Source organism: Lontra canadensis, unplaced genomic scaffold (genome assembly GCF_010015895.1).
Source record: "Lontra canadensis isolate GAN:19392208 unplaced genomic scaffold, GSC_riverotter_1.0 scaffold34, whole genome shotgun sequence".
Classification (NCBI taxonomy): domain Eukaryota; kingdom Metazoa; phylum Chordata; class Mammalia; order Carnivora; family Mustelidae; genus Lontra; species Lontra canadensis.
In genome coordinates, this window is record NW_022631028.1 from 9262975 (window position 1) to 9269719 (window position 6745).

At 49.8% G+C, this 6745-nt stretch overlaps 1 pseudogene; it reads right to left on the minus strand.

Annotated features, from left to right (window-relative positions):
• Nucleotides 1–5541: 5541 nt before the first annotated feature.
• LOC116873587 lies at nt 5542–6220 on the minus strand (annotated as a pseudogene).
• Between the last annotated feature and the right edge of the window lie 525 nt (nt 6221–6745).

Below are 6745 nucleotides of genomic sequence, written 5' to 3' on the forward strand. Positions count from 1 at the left end.
GACAGTCTCTATGTTCCACACTGTGTGCCCCAGTGATATTAACCACAAGAGCTAGCATTTTGTAGTCTAGCTGCGTGTCTAGCACTTGGGTAATCCTTGCTTTCCTGAGTGTTCTCCTTAGTAATTCACCCAATTATTCAGGTCCTGATTCTTGGACTCATCCTTGACTCCTTTCTTGGCCCTATACCCTACATCCAGCCCATTAGTAAATCTTTTGCACTTGACCTTCAACACACGCCCTCAATCTGAACACTTCTCATTCTGTCTCTCGCCATCACTCCAGTCCAAGCTAGGATCAGCTTTCGGCTGCCTAAATGACCTCCCTACCTCTCCTCTTGCTCCCTGCACCTGTCTGGATGGGCTAGGTTATGTCCAGAAGTGGCATGCCCACTGTGGGCCAGTTGCAACTCTGTTCCACATCTCCTTCCTCCAGAACCCAGGAGGATAGAGCAGTGTCCACGTTGAACACTGCTGGTCACAGAGACGGAGGGTAAGGACTTCTGGAGAGACTTGCACTGGCAATCGATTAACAGCTTAGCCTTTAAGTGACACTCCTGACTTCTGTCCAGTGGTCACAGCCCATGGCCCCACTCAGCGACAGGAAGTGCAGCCCACCATGTGTCCAGGAGGTGGAGAGCTGGAAGTATGTGTCCATCAGCTTCATGACAACCATGACTCAATCCCCTGCTCAAAATCCTCTCATGACTTCTCCTGACAGTTAAATGAAAATCCAGAGTCTTGACTCTGGCCTTCAAGGCTTACTGACTTCATCCTGCTTCCAGCCTAGCTCTGGGCACACTCTACTCTTGTGCCTTCCTGCCAAGCCCAACCATCTCTTAGGGCATTTCTCTCTCTTCTCCCCCACATACTGCCATAGCGCCATCTTTCTCGTTGTCCAGATGTCTGCTACCTCTTCCCTCTTCAGAGAGAGGATCTCCCTGACTGAGATATCATACACACCATAACCCCCGGCCAGTTTTCCCCTTATCCGCCTTAATTTTTCTTTTCATCATTCTTATGTCCTGCCATTACATGCTGTATTATTTGTTTTTGCCTGACTCTCCCACTAGAATTTAATTTCTATCTATCAGGACAATGACTTGGCTTTGTTTCTCCATCCCTAGTGCCTGGAACAGTGTAGAGAATATTCCTCCACAGAGTAGGACCTCAGAAATTCTTTGTGGAATGAATGAAGCACTTTTACATCTATGAGCCCATTGAAACTCCTGAGTGACTCAGTGAGGTAAGAACTATTATCATTGTCCTCCTTGACAAAGAATCTGGAGGCAGGAAAGGGATTTGCCTGGAGTCAGGGACAGGGTTTGCGTTCAATCTCAGCATCTGATTTCCAGGCTCCACCTCTTATTATTTTTTTAAAAGATTTTATTTATTTATTTGAAAAAGAAAGCGAGCGAGAGAGAATGGGAGTGAGAGGGAGAGGGAGAAAGAATGTGAAGCAGATCTGCGCTGAGCACAGAGCCCAACACGGAGCTTGAGCCGGAGATGGGGAGATCATGACCAGAGCCGACACCAAGAGTCAGACACCAAACTGACTGAGCCACCCAGGTGCCCCCGAGATCCCCTCTTCATCTCTGTCTTCACTATGCTGCTTGTGAGGCCCAGCTTTCACTGACAAAGAACCAGCCAATTGTGGAGGGTGCCTAGGGAAGGGGAGCAGATGTGGAAGTTCAAGCGGTCCTTTCTGACTGAAGATCCCAGGGTCCTCATAAAGGCAGAGAGGTTTGCCGGCCCTGGTACACCTAGTCCACGTTATGGTGAAATTCTTGCCAAATCAGATAAGAAATGTGTGACGGAACCCAAGGAATGCACGATGCACTTTGGCACTGATCTATTTCGGGCCTTAGAAATATGCAGAGCAGGGGGTCCCTACGATGGTATCATTTCCTGCATTGTTTCAACAAATATCTATTGATCCCTTGGATCCTGAAATTGCTTCCCAGCAGCTGGTGCTTGATACCTTTAGAATCAGAGTCACGGAATTCTGAGGGTAGGAAGGAGAGTCAGGACAAGCAATCTGTCTACTTGTATCCTTTTAGTTCGGGGGGCAAGACCCCTGGGGGCGTGGAGATTACAGAGGGCTTTCTCACACATCGTCGCCCTTGATCTTCACAGCCCCCCTCTCTCGGTGAGAGTCACTATCATCCTTCTCCTTAGGAGGAAGGTGTGCGTGCTGAGGCTCAGGCAGAGCACAAGACTTGCCTAAGGCCATAGACCCACGAGCAGGTTTGAAACCTGAGCTTCAAAACCTGCTTTTCTGATGGCAGGTTCTCATCACTAGACCACAAACAGGATCCACAGGACCCAAACACCCTGGGATTCCTTAAGAGTTAGATTAAGAAAGGGGCTCCCCCACAGGAACATCTAATGTTGGGGTCTGTTTATACATTATCATGGACTGAACTATGTTCTTCCTCAGATTCACAGAGTAAAGCCCTAACCCCCAGCATCTCAGAAAGTGACTGTATTTGGAGATAGGGCCTGCAAACCAGTAATTAAGTGAAAGTGAGGCCCTTACAGGTGGACCTAGTCCAATGGGACTGGTTTCTCTTGTAAGACAGGAGGAGACATGAGGGGTGTATGCGCGCAGAGGAAAGGCCATGTGGGGACCGAGTGACAAGGAGGCTCTCTGCAAGTCAAGGAGAGGCGAAACCAACCCCACTGACATCGTCATCTTGGATGTCCAGCCTCCGTAATGAGACACAACAAATGTCTGTCATGTAAGTCACCCCATCCGTGGCATTTTGTTACAGCAGCCCGGGCACACGAATAGTACACATGTCATGAGTGTGTGCCTGGCTACAGAGAGGCCACCCACAGGATAGGAGTGTTTACTCTGTGGTCTGAAAGCGTGAGGTGTTTTCACGAAATGAATGCTAACGATAACCCCGTGAGGAGGGTTCAGTCATGGTGCCCCTTTTATGACTAAGGAAAGTAAGACAAAGTAGAGTCACTTGCCCTGAGCTGCGCATTTGTAAAGTGGCAGGGCTAGAATTCGAATCCAGGAAGCCTGGGCTCCCAAGCCCTTGTCCTGAGGATCTAACTGAGTTATTTGTCATCATTCCCACAGTCCAGGTGAGGAGACTGACACTCAGACACTTGTCCAACATCCCAGAGCCAGGGCACGGTGGACCCAGAACTGCAACTTCTTTGTATTTCATCACAGACAGAATCCCTGGAACTCAAGAATCCTGGAAGTCATTCACTGGAGGAAGGGAAGGGACCAACTTGAAAGAGCAGAAGCTGAAATCTATGTAGGCATAGAATGAATTTGTTGGGGGGAGAAGCATGTGATCGAGAGGTCTGGGCCAAGTAAAAGGTGAGGGGAGAGGGTAACGTGGAGCCCAAATTTGGGAAGGCTGGGGGGCGGAATGTAGAAACCAGAGACCTTTGAGGAGCATGGGGTCCCCCACCCCCTTTTTATACCTTCTCCTCCCTCTTGCTACTTGCCCATGGATAAAGAAGTGAAGTAACTTGCCCCAGGCCACGTCACAAGGCAGGCAGCTGGCAGGTGTCCTTGACTCTCAAGTCCACTCCCCTCTTACTTCCTTGATAGCTACTCACAAGGCACCTACTATGGGCCTGGTACCGGAGGTTGACAACACCCGGGTGAAGGACACGGTAGGCCTAGCCCTGGGGAGCACACGGTCTGGAAGAAACGGGTACATGTGCAGATCGGTCCCAGGGTGGTGAGGACCATGGTGGACAGGTGATCGTAATCATCAGTGTTCTATCGCCTCCCAGTATCTTCCTTCTTTCCCAAGCAGTGTATTGGGCCTGTGCTCTCAGCCTTGAGAAATCTAAGAGTGAAGGAAAAAAGGCCCGTTGGTCTCTGCCTCTCGTGTTCCATAATTCTAAACTCTTCAAGTTCCCCTGGGACAACCCAGGGCAGGTAGGGGGATAGATAAATGTCCCAGAGAAGGAAGTGGAGGGGAGTGCTTTTTCCAGACAAGAAAACTCTTCACAGGTGCTGGGGGTGGGGGAGGGAAAGAAGACAAGGAGTTAATTAGGGGGAAAGAGCTGAGAGCCCGAGAGCAGAGACTCTGTTCACAAAGGGGGTCTGGGGAAGGCAGCAAGACCTCAGAACAGGTGTGCTGGTGGTAAGATCCATGCAGACAAAGCCACGGCCGCCTTGCAGAGATTTAGAGACCCAACATGGAGTGAGCATTGCCTATGTGATGCCTGAACTTGGAAGGGGCCATGAAGAGAAAACCAGGGATGTCTTTAAGGCGACCTGTGATGAACAGATGCCCCAGGACCGGGGAGACACCTCCCTTAGCACAGCGACCCTCGAGAATCTAGAACATAGAATCACCACTGGAGAGAGGGGAAGCACCACACTGAGGGAAACTGACTTGGGATGGGGTTCAAAATACATATCAAGAGGGGAGAGATGAAGATAAGGAAAGACATGGCCAGCGGGCCTGAGATGCGTGCCTGCCCCATCGTAGGAGAGGCGAACTGAAGTACGTGAGTACATGCTGGCCCAGGACGGGCAGGGAGAGCATCCCAGGCCCAGGGAACCGCACATGCAGTGACACTGAGGGGCAGTGGCTCATGGGCCACAAGGAAATCAATGTGTTAGAACTAGGACGATGTGGAGCAGTGGAGGTGCCAGTCCAGAGAGGGAAGCCCTGTCTTGATGCAGCTTACACACCGGGTGCATGGGCCGGAATTTATCTTGAACATAGGCTATCGACACATTGTAATCAAGGAAGCTGGAGGATTAGTACTGAGTCTTTAAAGTCTCTTTAGGAGCAATATAGATGTTGGTGACCTCTTAAAATGAGAAAGTATGCAAAAGGACAGCAAAAATGTCAAAGAACTGAAAAGAACAAGGAGAGGGTGAATGGAAGGAAGAAGAGATCTTCGACAGCAGAATCTCCTGGACTTTTTTTTCTTATTTTTTTTAGAGAGTTTTATTTATTTGACAGAAAGACAGAGCACAAGCAGGGGGAGTGGCAGGCAGAGGGAGAGAGGGAAGTTGGCTCCCATTAAAGCAGGAAGCCCAATGCTGGGCTGGATGCCAGGGCCTGCCATCATCACCTGAGCCAAAGGTAGATGCTTAACTGACTGAGCCACCCAGGTGTCCCCCACTTCTTTGAGAAAAATAACAGAGATTTGTTTTCCTTTTTTTTTTTTTTTTTTTGGAGAGAGAGAGAGAGAGAGTGAGTGCAAGCAGGGGAGGGGAAGGGGAAGGAGAGAGAGAAAGAATCCTAAGCAGGGTCCACACTCAGCACAGAGCCTGAATCAGGGCTTGATCTCACTACCCTGAGATCATGACCTGAGCTGAAACCAAGAGTTAGTTGCTTAACTGACTGAGGCACCCAGGTGTCCCCACCTCGACATTTTAAAATTTGGACCTCCCTGCTCTCACCCCTTCCAACTGAGTTCACTTCCCACCCTTAGTCCGAACTGATGACTCTCTCCACCAGGCATTAAAGCACGCTATATCACCAGCCTCCCCAGTCAGAGGAAATAGGGTCGGGGCTGGGGCTCAACAATCTCTATCTGGACCTTCTGTTAGAAGATGAATGATGTCACACTTTCCAGATAGAGACAGTCAACAATAGTTGAGCCTGGGCGATACTCAGGGCTCTGGCAATCCTCAATTGGTCCCTCATCAAAGACCAGAAAAAACTGAGGCCAGGGGTACTGGAATTCAAAGACATTCTGAGAACCCACCTGAGAGCTGAGGTTGGCACTGGTGAGAGCACCCGGTGTCCCAAACACCTGAGCCAAATCCTGCATGAAAGCATGATCAGAACTCCAGATGCCTGTAAGAGGAGTAAAGGGTTCAGGTCCTTACTGAGCTCCTGGGAGTGTTCCAACACCGGGGTTACTGGTGCCGGTAGTAAGTCTTTCAGGAGCCCCTTGGGTACTTTCACATGACAGTACCTGAAGATGTCGGCCATGTGCCTCAGGCAGAAGACTGGCAGCTGGGCCTGGCTGCAGCCTTGGAGGAGGTACACAGCGCCCTGCTGGCCAAGCAGGTCAGGCCATACAGTGTGCTGGTGGGGACAGCCACCAAGGTGCCAGGGCACAGCTTGGCCATGGTGGCCCAAAGCACCTTGGTCCAGAGTGCATGATCCAGGCCATTGGCTCGCATGGCCCAGCTCCTGGGAAGCCACAAGACCCAGGCCCCCGGCGCTGCCTGAACTGACAACTGACAGAGTTCAACCTGGCTGTGGCCCTCAGCCATCTGCAAATCTCCTGGACTTAATTCATGATTAGACTTTGGGGGTGAGGCACACAGAGGAGTCAAGGATGATGCCCAGGTTTCTGACATGGGTTAATGAGTCAACCATAGTGATGTTAATAGAGCTAGAGTTACAGGAGAGGAGGCTATGTGGAGGAGGAGATAGTGAGTTGAGCTGTAGATGACGAATTTGCCATATCACTTAGGAAGCTTTTGGCTGCAAGTAACAGCAAAACAAAACAAAACAAAAACCTATACCAACAATAATACATTAATGAATTATTGATAACATAGTTGGAAGCCGCTGTCCCAGATAGGATTCAACTGGCTGGTCATGAAGGACCCAGGTGCCATTCTTCTCTTGTTGGATTTGACCTATTTCTCATGGTTACAGATGGTTGTCATGACTCTTAATATTACAAGGCACAGCAATATCTAGAAGGAGAAAAGAAACCATCACTCATGTGTCTATCTAAGAGAGAGAAAAATTTTCCTAGACATTCCCAGAAATCGCCCCGTCTGGGTCAC